The sequence below is a fragment of the Amblyomma maculatum genome, chromosome 1, assembly GCF_055883805.1.
Source record: "Amblyomma maculatum isolate TAMU_Amacu chromosome 1, ASM5588380v1, whole genome shotgun sequence".
Taxonomy (NCBI): Eukaryota; Metazoa; Arthropoda; class Arachnida; order Ixodida; family Ixodidae; genus Amblyomma; species Amblyomma maculatum.
This window is the reverse complement of record NC_139344.1, coordinates 397676686-397691402: the sequence shown is the minus strand read 5'-3', so window position 1 is coordinate 397691402 and position 14717 is coordinate 397676686. Positions and strand designations below refer to the sequence as shown.

The window sequence follows — 14717 nt, the reverse complement described above, 5'->3', positions numbered from 1 at the left end:
CATGCAGCTTATGGCGCAGCACATGGAGATGCGCAGCATGTAGATATATTTGTAGAAAAACAGAAGAACGACGAAAAGATGTCATGCTAAGTGTAAACCAGAAACTGGAACTGAAAAATCTTGCGCTGACTTTCGGTTTGTTACTTCCGGTTGTTTTACTTTTGGTAGCCTCCTAGTGATTAACTGTACAACTTTGCGGCTTCGCGGAGTCTAAAAACGTGCTGCCATCTGCCGCCCCAAACGTTGACTTATTCGTGCGACTTCATGGCCTCAGAGATTGTCTACTCATCACAAACCAAGCGCAGCCAAACTTTTCTCGCGTTTCACGTGTACGGTGTCACGAATGTTGCAGTCTGGCTGGTGTACAGCTGTGACTTTTAGCGAATTGGTAGAATTTTTACTGCTGCCATTGTTGTACTTTAACCGGCTGTTGAAAACCGCTTCCATTTAAAAGTCTCGATATTCGTAGGAAGGTTGGGAGTACGGTAGCGAAATAGCACTCCTTGATAGCACTGCTAGCACTGCGAAGGGCTTAAAAGTTCTTGTTGCTGCAGCCAGTGTAGAGCTGCGAGTTTATGAGAGGGAAGGAGGGAGGTACGAACAACTACCCTCTGTCTGATATGGGGAAACCGTCCCAAGCCACGCTGTTGTCTGTCGTTTGCCATAGATAATTTTTTTTTTTTTTTCTCTCTTTTTCAGACGATGAACATTATGTTCCGATCTGCTGAAACTCGATAAGCGCTTGTGTCAAACTTTCGTGCCGCCGAAGAAGTCCACGGGATCCTTTCTCCGTTTTTCAGCATCATCTTTCTTTGGTGAGTCTGTCAAGAAACTTCCAATGGTTTTCTGTCATGCTGTGGATCGTTTCCACCGCGCGCATGCCTCATTTGGCTGTTTGAATGCATAAAAGAAAGTATGTACTCAGTTCATAGTTTAGTGATTATGTTCACAAGGTTCACGCATGCGCACCCTATTGCTTGCATTTTGCATTTTGTTCAGGAATGGAGGAAGTGTATTATGTATACCTTCATGTTTGTGCTAACTGATACGACAGCGTTTACTTTCGTTTCAAGGGCGAAATTTCCGAAAAGCCTCGGTCTTTTGTTTAACAGCCGCGAAAGGTATTTTTCCTGCATAGTACCTAGAACCGCGCCTAGAACTAAGGTTGTCGACAATGTGGTAGCGGAAAAAGAATGCGCGTTATACTTTTTGGCCACATGCATGTGATGCAGATTGCATTTCCTCATAAATTAATGGTCCCAATTTTTGTAATAGTTTGCTCTCTTGGCTCTAGTTGTAAGACTGCATTTGCTAAACTATATTGTATCAAAGGAATGGGGATTTAGCAACACCTATATAAGCTAATCTCCAAGCGTAATTGTTAGTGGCTGGGGCTGACAACACAGAACTCAAGTGCAGTCGCCAACATTTCGAGGTGATGTATTGGGTAACTGTACCAGACATTCAGCAAACGAAAAACCCACCCGTAAGATTATGACGCGATAGTGTTAATGGCACCCACTTGCAGTTCCCCTTGCAGAACCTCGTTCATGCACATCCACTTTGATACTTCGAGCTTGGTCTGTAATCCCTTGGTTTGTGCCTATATTAACTCACACACACACTCACTAGCATACGGCCGTAATCTCCCCATTATGTGAAAGGCCACCCAACATGGATAAAGCCCCACAAAGGTATGCAGATGCCTACGTAGCCTGAGAGTAGTGCGTCTTACTAAGAACCCAAGGTTTCCTTTGGGTTTGATTCTCATCTCACCCTCGTACTCAAGGGAGAATCTTGAGATGGCAGTTCCCGCCACGTCAGGTAGTGCTGTGACGTACGGCCCAAAAAATCAAGCAGTACTTGGTCATGCCACCTGCCAACTACCACCTGCCGGAGTCATGCTCATGATTTTATGCTGAAAATGCCAACAATAGAGCATTTTCTGCCAAGTGGGGCTTTCAACACTGTAATGTTAATATAGGGGAATGAGGGGTTCATAGGTACCAGATATTGAATTTCCAACTGCAAATTCATGCCAAAAGCCTGATTCTGCCATTGTTGCATTGCTTCAAGGCTCGCCATTGGCTGACATGCATCAGACTCTCCATGAAGATTGGCGAGCAAGCAGCGTTGATTGCATCCTGTGTGTTCCTGCTGCTTGTGGCCCTATTTGGCCTTCTTTGGTGCGCATGCCGGCGCTCACGACTGGGTACCACTGTGCCGGTAGCTGCCATCACAGATACCGTGACTCAGGCAGTCATAAGAACGGTGCTGTGAGATGAAAGATTTGGTGGTAGGCTTTGTTTTTTCTTTCTGTACTTGCATTGCATGCTCGTTAAAATGCATGTGTGTAGTTCTGCAAATATGCAACAAGAAACTGCTTCTTCTGTTTGTTTTTTGAGCATGATATATTTTTTGTTGATTTGATTCACTTGTGTCTGTATTGCCTGGCCGATGCACTGTTATTTTTAATGTTCCTGCTCGCCTTTCAGTTATTTTTTTGCCTGTATTGTTTCGTCGAGCTGACATTTCCTGGATTTTATACTTTAGTTAACAATACATTTCGTAATCCTGACATTGTAAGCAACTTGTCTTTTGGGTAAAAAGCTCTGTTGAAGCCTTTAGCCCAATTTTTATGTTCAGTGGATTATGTGGTTTCAAGCTTGATTTTAGCTTATTAAAATGTCTTAGCATTTGCTTACGGTTAAAGTACTCTTTTTCTGGCAGTTGCTCTTCATGTGCAATCATCTGTCACAACAATTTTAAAGGCCCGTATGATTTATTCTTTCAGAAGCAGAAACTCAGCTATATGTCATGATGCATGTAAAGGGCACTTTTATTTAACTGCCTGCCCTTGTCCCATTTCCTTTAGGTCAGAGCACAGTGGCACCATGGTATCAACTATAGATACCATCATGTATTTGGCTATCGGGATAGGCGCTGCGCTGTTCTTTATCTACTTCTGCTGCACCACCTTCCTCCCAAAGGAAGCGAATGGTTTCGCCGCAAGGTTTCGGAAGCACAGAAAGACTCGTCAACTCAAATGTGACAGCCCAGATTCCAGCACATTCGACCCTCCCGGTGAGCAGTTGTCTGACATTCGCCGCTGTAGCAGTGATGAAGAACCCAGCTGTTATGGAGGCAGTAGCCACGGAAGTGGTGGTCGTGCCAGTTGCAGCTATTCTCTGGCTGGCCGCGACTATGATGGCCTAAGTGGCCATGACAGTGCATGTGCCATTGATGAGACCGAAAGGTGCGATGGCAGCGGTGATGAAGGCTGTAATGATTGAATGTAGCTAGATGTGGGAGGGTCAATACTTTCCATAGCAGAGCCAGAGTCGTTCAATACTTCCTAGTGGTCATGAAACTCCCGCCAAACATTGGTTTGGGCACAAAAGCTCGGGGCTCCATCGATGAGCTGTGAGCGGTAGGCAAGCCAGTGACATATGGTGAGGCTGCACCTGAAAAAATTGCTTCTATACATATCGGTGGCTTTCTAATATGTCTTGTAAAATTAAACCAGAGGTCCTGTATCCACTATCGTACCTTACTCTAGCTCACACAATGCTTACATGGAGAAAGTGCTCTCTGCGTTTGTGTTTCTGTTGCACAAGGATTTTCCATGCTTAACGGTAGTCTGAAACATTGTTTAAATGTAATGTGGGCTCGTTAGCCAACAGCAGATGTTTTCAAATTGCGTTCTGCAGATCCCAGGCATTCCGTGAGCTGCATCTTGATGCCCCTCCCCACTAATACCCCCGTCCCATTTCTCACTATGCATGTGAACCAGGCACAGTGCCTATTTCGTTAAAACACATTTTAGGATGTTAGCTTGTTCTAGCTCGTTCCTTTCCTCAATTAAGCTCCGTCAGCATAGGCATCGCCCGCAGCACTGATCGGCATGGTGCTAGAATGTGGAGCACCGCTGGCTCCCTCAGCGAACATGGCAGCGTGTCAAGTTGCTCAGTCAATATATGTATGTCTAGACTGCCATCAATAGTGCAAGTTTACTACCGACATCCCACTTGCGCCGCAAAACCAGCATCTGCCGAAGTAGAGAAATGCGGCTGCTTTGGACCATTGCCAAAGCAGAGAGTAGCAGACAACCTGTGAAAGCCGGGCAAGCCATTACGTGAATCTACACACCACAGCCAGTCAAGCCGTGGTGGTTTGTGACACTGACATCGCACAGCTCACGGGCACCTTGCTTTTCGCCTCCATCGAAAAGCGGCCTCGGCGGCCGCTTTTCAATGGAGGCGAAAAGCAAAATGCCCGTGTGCTGTGCAATGTCAGTGCACGTTAAAGAACCCCAGGGGGTCGAAATTTCCGGAGTCTTCCACTACGGCGCCTCTCATAGCCCGAGTCGTTTTGGGACGTTAAACTCCACAAACCAACCAACCAACCTTTTAATCGTAGTTTCCTGTGCTCTTGCTTTGGGTTCAAAGGTCTGAGCAGGAGTAAGAAGTGAGCATTTAATAAAATGCTATTGCTAAAAATAAGAAAATAAATGCTTACAAAACTGAACTAAACAACAGAAAAAGGAAAAAGCAATGTGATTTGATTGTCTTGGCATGTAATGGTGACTGTTGAAGTTCCTTGAGGCAGAAAAGTTTGAGAACCCCTTGCCTACAGTGTGCATGAAATTACAGTGCAGTGAGTGCTAACTCAAAAGCCACATTAGTAGGTGGCAGTCATTGCATTTCGGTCCATTTGTGCCACTTGCCTAGCTTCAGTGAACATTCTTTTATGTTTAGCAGTATGCTGTGTTATACCTCAGTGCGTTGTGCAGTAATCAGCATGGGATATTAAAAAAGGGCTTAATGCTTGGCTCAGCATCTGAACTCAACTGACGTATGTGTCAAAACACTGCTTTGGCCATTGTTATTTGTGACACTATGGCATTTATTTCTGGAACTGTAGAAGGTGTGCACAGATTTGAACACTCGTTCTTGACCTCTCCTGATTTTGCATTGTTTAGCAGTTGCAACCTTATAACCTTTTGGCAGTGTACTGAAGTTGACTTCGCTTGTAATATTTGTGCAGCAGAGGGTACTTTCACTTGAGCATCTTTCGAGCTTATAAATGGTTGATTTAGGAGGCTGTAGGTTTGCCAGTTTGCCAGCGGGTTTCTGCAGTTCCTGCAGCTGTACGGTGTTGCTGCTGCTCTAATCCTGATCATATAATGCCATCTGAATTCTTACACTCTTGGATACGCATTGCAATACTGTACTGCATTCTTCTTTAACATAGCCATTTTAACATAACATTGCCATTTTGTCAGTGTAAATACGCAAAGGGAAAAAAAATGAATTACTTGTCCAGAACGAACAGAATAATAAATGAGCAATGAGAAATGTCAACAACAGCTCTTAATGCCTCAGCCTTTTGCCGTGGCTGGCTGGGCATTTTGAACGGTGTAAAAATTGCAATTTCACTTGGTGCAGCTCAGGATTTCGCTACGGTTTTACAGTTTGGTAGACTATCCAAACTTGTGGAAGGTATAGTACTTTGTGCAGCATCACAAAAAAAGAAATGAAAAGGTGCCATTACAGCCAGTGCCTTCTTTTCAAGCTATGACGTATTTACTCTAGCTAGTGATGTGTGTTGACACCGAGGCTCACCATCATTAACAGGTTCAGTAGTGTTGCCAGTGGCAGTAGTCGTTAGAAACGCCCGCTATTTTGTGGGCATCTCTGTGATACAGTTTCATTTTGTTGATGGCTTAAAATATGCTTTGGGCTTGGTTGAGTATCATCTTAGTCCTTCAGATATACTAGGAACAGCATCATGCTACACAGCTAGGGCAACTCGTGCCCCAGTAACACCGTGGACCCATTCACTATGAACTTGTCATGCTGAATGATGTCTACGGGATCAGAATGTTACTTACAGGCATGCAGGTTCAGCAGGTCAAAAGAGAAGCCACCATCTTCTTTTTAACCCCGCCGGGGGGGCACAGTGGTTACGGCTCTCGACTACTGTTCCCAAGGACGCGGGATCGAATCCCGGCCTCGGCGGCAGCTTTTCGATGGAGGCGAAAAGCAAGGCACCCGTGTGCTGTAGAGTGTCAGTGCACGTTAAAGAACCCCAGGTGGTCGAAATTTCCTGAGTCCTCCATTACGACGTCTCTCATAGGCTAAGTCGCTTTGGGACGTTAAACCCCACAAACCAAACCAAACCATCTTTTGTTTTGGGGGGAGGGGGGCGATGGTACATTTCAGATTCTGTCACTGCGGTGCCAGACGAGAAATGGAAAAGTGGCGTATTTTTGCCATTGCTTCTCCAGCAGCACCAACAGCTCGTCACACAACATGAAGGCATTGTTCATGGACTGCACTCACTTGTTTGCAAAAACGCACATATTCATGCGCTTCCACACTGTGTGTGATAAAATGCCCGAACACGAAAACGGCACAGACCTTAGCATTCTACACAATTGGGCGGCTGCCCACCACTGCTCGCAGAAACATGCTCCTTTATTGACACCAGCGCCGCTGTATGGCTGCTTTGGGCAGCTCACCAAGCTCCCCCATGAATGGTGGAGAAGTTTCATGACCATAAAGAGCTATAGAAAGATTCTGGCAGAACCTATGCCAAAATGGTAGACCTTTAAAAAAAACTGTTATTGACCAGGGCCTATATTCTGGAAGTTTCCATCAAAGTGGACATGTCCTAATGGGTCTAGCTCAAACAGGACTCATACTCTCGCTCCAGAAAATGATAAATGTTTCTGTGTAGGCTTCCTTGAGAAGGGAAGATTTTTGCCATCTTTAAATCAAACATAGTTGCCGGTTTCTTCTTTCGAACACGTCGATGTCAGTTGTAAGTGTTTATAGAACCTGTAGCAGTCACTGTTTTGTAGTATTCCCCTTTTGCATTGCAATTCTTTTTATGTAATGGCAGTTGTAGTTTCAGCCAAAATTACGGAACAGAAAAGGTAGGTGCCGCTGTTGTCACACGTCCATCACCTCCGCCATTTGGGCTCAAACAATTTGGCACAGACCAAAGTAGACATGTCCATACTTCCAGAGTAAAGTCCCCAGTGTTCACTGTGATATAAAAAAGCTGTTTACTGGAAACAACCTTGACCAGACGTAAGCTATTAAATGGTGCTTTCCTTTATTCATAATTAACCTTTATATTGCTTTCTCTAAACGTTATCCATAATTAAACTTGATATTGCTTTCTGGTTCTTAAAACACAGGAAAAAGTGCTTTGTAGGTGGAAATCAGTCATACACATATTATGGTTCTGTGTATCTGATTCAGGGTGCTCTCCAGTAATATGCAAATCTTGTCTACGACATGTATGTGCATTTAATACTCATTTAAGCGAAGTGTTAGGGCATCATCTGAGCTTCCAAGGAAAGGGAGAAACTGTTTAGGGCCTCTTATTGCTTTGTGTTCCCAAGTGTGAGGTTCAATTTGTTGTTTTCAGGGTGCACCTGCCTTTTTTTTTTTTTCAAAGTGATCCAGTAATGATACACCTGACTGTACTCGGAGACAGCTTTTTTTGACAATGAAAGGCGAGATAAAGAGGCTGGGGGCATCTTTAAATATGATTTGCTGGTAATTCAGCCACACGGCTTCCATTTTTATTTCATTCATTTCTGCTTTTTGTAATATTTGGCGAGAATAAATCAAGGAGTGCAATATAGATTATAGTTTTCATTTGTGCACGCAAACAAAATACAAGTAAAATGGTTTTACGACAGTCTGTAATATCACTGATAGACGACAAGGAGGAACATTTTTTATTTATACTGGCTCTAAACCAACTACAGGCGCCTATTTTCACTGAAGTGTGCTCAAATTAAGCAGTAGTGGTAGATGAGCATTGTTATTCAGCAGTACTCTCATTTCGGGTATGTCAGACCACCACATAAAACCCCCTCCTTGAGACAGGTGGCAGTGCACTCACTCAGTCCGGTTGATTTGATTGATTGGTAAACTTCATCATTAGGGAAAATTGGGGGTTAGGGGTAGTGGGTTAGGGAAGAGCAGTGGTCGGCAGTCCTTTGTCCAGGAGTTCGTTGGCCTCAGCAGCGGCTCTGGCTCGCTGCACCAGCATGCTCTGATGCTGTGCATTCCGAGTCTGCTAGATGGTCCTCTCACTGCTCAGGACTAGGGCTATCTGTTTTAGGCATTATGAGGCTAGCCCTGCATACCCATGTTGTGTGGTATAATGTAGCAGTGTCTCCGTATCACACACTTTCGCTTTTGTATCGTGTTAGCCATATTTTTTGGTACAGGGCTCCGTTTGGATATGCGTTTGTTTGCAGGCGCCTAAGGGTAGTGGCTGCTCTCGGCTTAGTGTGTCATGGAAGTGCGCACTTTCTACGCCTCTGCCTACGCACTCGTATTGTTTCCCCATATGTTTCTGGTGTCGTGAAAGGCTTTACAGATGGCTCCGCCGCCGAGCTAGTGAAACCTCAGAGGACAGCCTCTACTCTAATGTTACCCTCCACCTAAGCCTCGGAGACCCAGACAATCGTGTGTTGCCTATATGGGTTTGTTCCTTCCAGCCCGCCGGCTAGGAACTTGTTTGCTTTGCGACTAATCCTGTTGTTTTGGAACGCTCAGCGGGTGGCTTGTGAGTCCGAGAATATCCAGTAACTGTGTTGTCTTCGGTTTGCTTCCAAGATTGCTAGGGCTATTGCCACTTCTTCCGCTGTCTGGATGCATTTGGTACGTATAGTTGTTCCATATACGAGCTTGCCTCACAAGTCAGTGAACACGGCTGCGGTCGCTTCTCTGCCTTTATACCTCGCTGCATCGATGTACATCACAGAATGCTTTCTGTTCAGGTACTTATCAAGGGCTTTGGCTCTGGCATTCCCTCTGCCGTCATGATTGCCTGGGTCCATATCCCTGGGCAGCGGTCTAACCTTGAAAGTGTCCCTGATTTCTGGTGCTATGTTTGTCGTTTGCACGCTGTTGTTGTCTGTAAGGGGATATCCGAGTTTCGTAAGGAGAGCGCAGCCCGTCTTGGTCTGTTTAAGTCTTCTGATCTGGGAATCGAGCATAGCTTCACTATGTTCTTCAAAGGTACAGTGAATGCCCAGATCATCAAACTTGCTGTTAGAGGCATATGGTGGCAATCCCAGAGCCAGTTTTTATGCCTTTCTGACTAGCACGTTTATCATGTTCCTTTCCATTTTGGTTGTTTTAAAATATGGGAGACTGTAGGTGATGCGTGGGATGACGGGCGCTGTAACTGTCTGTATTGCGTCTTCTTCCTTGACCCCCCCCCTTCTTTTGTTTGTTATCCTGCTTATCATTTTGGAGACTTGGTTGGTTACAGTGGCAAGAGATTTGGTTTGATCAGGTGATCGCACTTGCCTCCTTCTTGTAACCACAGGATTAGTACTCTCATTTTTCTGTCTGACGAATTGGGTGTCTGTTCATGATTATGTCGATGTCCACTAGTGTATACCTTGTAGAGTGTAATCCTATGCAGTTTGACTTGTCCTGTGAGCACTGCATTCTACTAGAACAGGCAAAATCTTCAAGTTCTTGCACAGCCAGTTGTAACCGTTCTTCTTTTTCCCCGGTAGACACCTTCTGGGTCCATATTGTTACATCGTGTGTGTAGATTGCATATTCTGTTTTTCATGTGCCTGAGTCTTCTGGCTATCCCTATCATGGCAATATTAAACAGTATTGGAGATAATAACTGATCCTTGTGGTGTGCCCTTGTTGGGGGTTTTTCTTGTTTCTGACCGTATGTTGTTAATCCCCATGTTGGCTGTTCTGTCCATTAGGAACGCCTTGGCATACTCGAAGGTCTTCCGCAATTTGTTGCTGAGAGTTCCCAGAATATCACTTTGTGGCTAATGTTTTCATTTGTTGCCGTTATTCTGTTTATGGCAGTCTCCTTGAGCTGCAGTAAAACGTCCTGTGTAGAGAGCGTGGACCTAGATAGAGCCGAACATTGTGTCCCGAAATAATTCATTGTCTTCTAGATAGTTACTCAATCTTGTCTTGATAACTTTTTCACAAAGCTTCCCCACGCAAGAGGTCGGCAAAATGGGTCGGAGATTATCCAGGCTAGGCGGTTTGCCTGGTTTTGGGATCATTATGATCTCTATGTGTCTCCATTCCTCGGGAACTGTACCTTGATGCCAGTGTGTTGACAAAATCCATTAGTATCGGGATTTGCTTGTCATTTAGGTTTCTAATTATTGAATTGGTAATCTGATCCTTGCCTGGGGCTGTATTCTTGACAAATGATCTGGCCACTGCGTGTACCTCGTGTGTTGATATCTGGGCCTCTAAGCTCCTGGTTGTCCTCTCCCATGTAATGTATCGGGCATGGTGCTGTGTGTGTCTGTTTCCCACATACGTTGACCAAAGGTGGTCTATCACTTGCTCATGTGTTCCTTGGAACTGATTCATTTTCCTTTCTAGTGTCATGCTGTGTTCTTTGAATTTTTTGGGTCAATAAGGCGTCTCAGCAGTGCCCACGTATTGGCACTGCTAAGATTTCCATTTAAATTTTTGCAGATTTTGTTCTAGTTATTGTGCGTAAGTTTAAGGGCGTATTCGCTGATTTCTTTATTGATTTGTGCAATTCTTTGTTTGAGTTTCCTGTTATATTTGTGCTTTCTCCATCGTTTGGTCATCCCCCTGCGTGCGTCCCATGGAGTAAGTGTGCATCCACAATTGGAAAGTCTTCCGGGGATGTGACTTCTTTTGTGCTCTTATGGACTTTTCTAATCTCCTCTGCCCGTTTTTGTAAGTTTGAAGTTTGGAGTTTATTTCATTTCAAAAAGAAATGAGGGACCAGTTGATGAGTTGCCAGTTGATGATCTCTTGTCCTCTGTTGTTCTTTCTCTGAACTTGGGCCAGTCAGTGATTTTAGCCTTACGTGGGGAGTCGTGGTCACTATCAAAATTTTTGTTGGTGTGGGTCTATATACACTCTTCTATATTTTGGATTAGTGTGCGGTTGGGGCATGTATTTCTGGAAACACTTTTTCCTCCTCTTGTGAGGAAACGGGGGATGGTAACAAGCTCCAGGCTGTGCCTATCCATGTTGGTTATGATGGATCTTCCCTTGGCCAAGTCTATCCTATACCCCCCGTTTCTGTGCGTGGCGTTGAAGCCCCCACTATCAATATGTGGTCATCCTTGGCTTTTCTTGCTACTTCTTTCATTAAGGCATCGAAGTTAGCAATAAAAATATATTTTATGATCTCCTCCTTTGTGCAAATCTTATTAATTGTGGTGTCTTTGTAGCGCAGTGTTGCGACTGCCTTGAATCTTTCATCTGTGACAACTTCGTAGCTTGCCATCTTGGGAGATGAGTTGGTTTCTTGCAATGCTACAATTTCTGGTGGTTTTTCTCTTTCAAAACGTGGATGTTAAAGTTAACCTTCCCTTTAAAGCCAGGGCAATTTCATTGCCATATGGTTAGTAATTTCGTCTTCTAGAAGATTAATGTTGAACGCTTACGGCTGCCTTGCAAAGATCTTCGCAACTCTGCAAACGCTATCAGGTTCAGCTCCCCTTTTCTTGTGTCTACGATAAAGTTCCTCTATTTTTTGGTCTGTGATGTTTTGTCTGTTTGCTATCTGTTGCAATGCTAGCATCATGTTGTTCAATTGTGTGAGGTTCATGACTCTAGCGTAATCGGGGCGCCTTGTGTAGGGGGAGGTGTTGTTTATGTTGGTGGCGGAGTCCGAAGTTGTGACTAGTGCGTTTTCCTGTGCACAGCATTTGCTTCATTCTGTGGTCTTTTTGCTAGTAAGGCTAGCCTCTTTTTAAGTCTCTCGTTTTCTTCCCTGAGCTCATGGTTTGCAGTCTCTATCCTGGCTAGTATTGTCTGGTCAAGAGCAGTGAGATAAGCACTTCTGAACTGACTAACCTTTTTTGGTGGTGACTTCTTGGCGGTCTTCGCACCCCCGCCGTGGCCAGCGTTCGGTAGGCTCAGGAAATCCGCGTCCTGGTATGGTGGCCTGGAGCTAGCATCCAGAGTCCCAGACTTGGATCTTGAAATGCCATTTCTTCCCTCTCATTTGGCTTCCTCACTGTCGAACCACCATGGGCAGTTTTACTGCCTATCGTCAGCTTCTTTTTGGGTATATTTTTTAGTTGTTTTCCGCATCCAGTCTTTCATGTTGCATGAGCTTCACTGCACCACTCACACTTGGGAGGACAGCATATATGTCCTTCGATATTTGTGCGTTTACACAGTGGACATTGAGGCAGGGGTTTTGGTTCTGGGCAAACATCCGTTCGATGACCCTGCTTGTGGAATCAGAAGCACACCTGCCTAGTCGGCAGGCAGGGGTGTACCTTCTAGAGTCCCCCTATTACTGCGACTGTCTTGGGTAGTCGTGAGCTTTCGAAGGAGATCATTGCAGTCTCTTACTTGCCTATCATCCGTAGGCTGCCCTGACACCTTTGGTAGTTACTTGGATGTTAGCCATAAGATGTTGGCCATGTGTGGTCCCAGCGTGGATGTCATGTACCACTCCTCGTCTTGTGCCCTCTGATGTCAAGCAATATGCATTAAACTCTTAGGTCTTGCCTCCAAGGTTGAGCTTTCTTGTTTACTGTAGCACCTCCGCCTTGGCGTGGTCCAGTGTACGAACCATCATTTTGTTGAAAATGTCTTTGACGGTTACGAGCATGTCACCAGTGTATGTGGTGTTACACTCATTCACCAGGGCTTGAATGTAGTCGCTGGATTTAAAGTTATTTACCCTGAGATTGTGGCTCATAGGTCGGAAAATAATCTTGAATCTTCCCTTGGGCAGTTTCACAAAGTCTTGCTCCCTTAGCGACGTCTTAATCTCTTTAGGTGTGGCTGCAAGGCTCGCTGCGAAGCTGGGTGTTGTCGACTGGGTCGTTGGGCTTGGAGTCGTCGCCTCATGGCTGTTCGCTGCTGCGAGTCTCCTAATCCTCACCTCTTTGAGCTGTTTAGGAACGCGCCAAGGGGTGTCATTTGCGGAGTACTTAGGCTTTATTTCCTGCCCCATGGCGACTCTTCCTTGTGTTCGAAGTTCCATGGTTTGAAGGCAATCTGTGCTCGAGCCCAAAGGAATGGGCTTGATGGCTTGAGAGTTGGGGGTGCGTCCATGCCGTCGGTGTGCCGTACTCGTCATTAGAATTAGCGCTGCGGCGGTCACTACCAATGTCGAAATCTCGTTAAATGGCAAAAATTCCACTCACATTCTTGCTGTTGGTCTCTACGGAGTCCAAGCATAGTTAGGAAACCGTCGGTTAAAATTTCATGGCTATCAAAGGTGATCGGACGGCCAAAAACATGGGTTTCTGCGGAGCGTATGCGGAGCGCGTCCACTCAGCTCCGATGCGCTTTCCAAACTCAGTCCGGTTGGGTGCCTACTTTATGGTAAGTGGAAATGATTGAAAGTTGAGGGTCGCTACACCTCTCTACTGATTGCAGATCATTTGCTTTGTGTGCTTTGACAGCCAGCACTTCTTAAATTTCGCTCTAATCTTGTTTGGTGAAGGAATTCCTGAGCTGCCGTTGTATGTGCTAGAACAATCGGGTGTCACCATCTTGTCATTAAGTCACTCGAAAACCTACCACAAAGACGGACATCAGCCGAGAAAACCTGTTGGAACAAAAAAAATTAAGCATTTTAGGCAGGACAACTTGGGGTCCGAAAATCGCAACTCTGATAAAAAAATATTCCATAAATAACAGGTGTTGTGATCTCAATTCGTTGACAGAAACCTTCATTACAACCAGGGCTTTTATTCAAATTTCAAATTCAAATTTATTCAAATTTCAGCTCCGCAGCTTTGGCCACATTGCTAGAAAAGGGTGTCCCCGAGTACTGTTGATCTATGTTGTTTAAAAGCTACATGAGAAAAACATGAGAGCGAGCAGTATCTAAATGCTTCTTGTTTGGGGTGATGTATAGGTGAGATTAAGTGAAACAAAACAAAGTGTAGCAATTTACGAACACCTGTTCTTACCTGGCTGTTATGCACTGTTACAATAGAGCCACTCTATTTACCCAGTGCAGCCATATCACCCGGTCTTGAAACTGACCTTTGTTACTTATGCCATTAACGGGGTAAAAATTGCATCCATGGTTTGGTTGAAAGCATTCTGTCTGAGCCATTCTTTCAGTCTTGAAAATTGTGCTGAATATTTATTTGCCTGAATCGTAGCATTGCAATTTTGCAATTCAGTTTTTGCAAATGTTCAATATTTAAATGGAGCAAAAGTGGCTGGTGTTGAAACAAGTTTTGTTACAACAACGGTGCCATTGAAGGGCTGCTGTTAAAACACTTTTAGCTGTGTGGTCGTGGGTTGTTTTTCCATACATTGTCTTTCCTCTTAACTTTTTTGCAGAATACATATCAGATAATCTTCTTTAGTTGAACATTTGGTTGCATGAAAAGCTTGCTCAAGGGAAACTGTGCTTCGCTAAGCTGCTGGCAGTTTCCTAGTATAGGCTTATGAGGAATAGCTGGCATAGTTGAGGGTTAAAAAGAAAAATAGCCATGCTTACTCCTTGTACTCGTTAGCTTACTGCTATAGTTTGTCGTTACATACTTTTACAGTTGAAGTGGCCTATGAGCAGAGGCTATCCTACCCTTGAATAGTGCAAGTACAAATATGCTGACGTTTATTTATATGCAGCAAGTGTTATGGTAAGGAAATGAACAGTGGTGTTGCCGTGGCTTGTATATTCTGCACTGTTATTAGTCAAGGGCTTTCAGTGTTAATAAC

General features: G+C 44.6%; 1 long non-coding RNA gene across 1 annotated transcript; it reads left to right on the top strand.

Moving 5' to 3' along the window:
- The first annotated feature begins 286 nt into the window (after nt 1-286).
- On the top strand, nt 287-3772 carry LOC146208661 (uncharacterized). Its single transcript, XR_014705342.1, has 4 exons — nt 287-594; nt 700-815; nt 2077-2296; nt 2876-3772. It is a non-coding gene; the product is annotated as an uncharacterized LOC146208661 (long non-coding RNA).
- Nucleotides 3773-14717: the final 10945 nt, after the last annotated feature.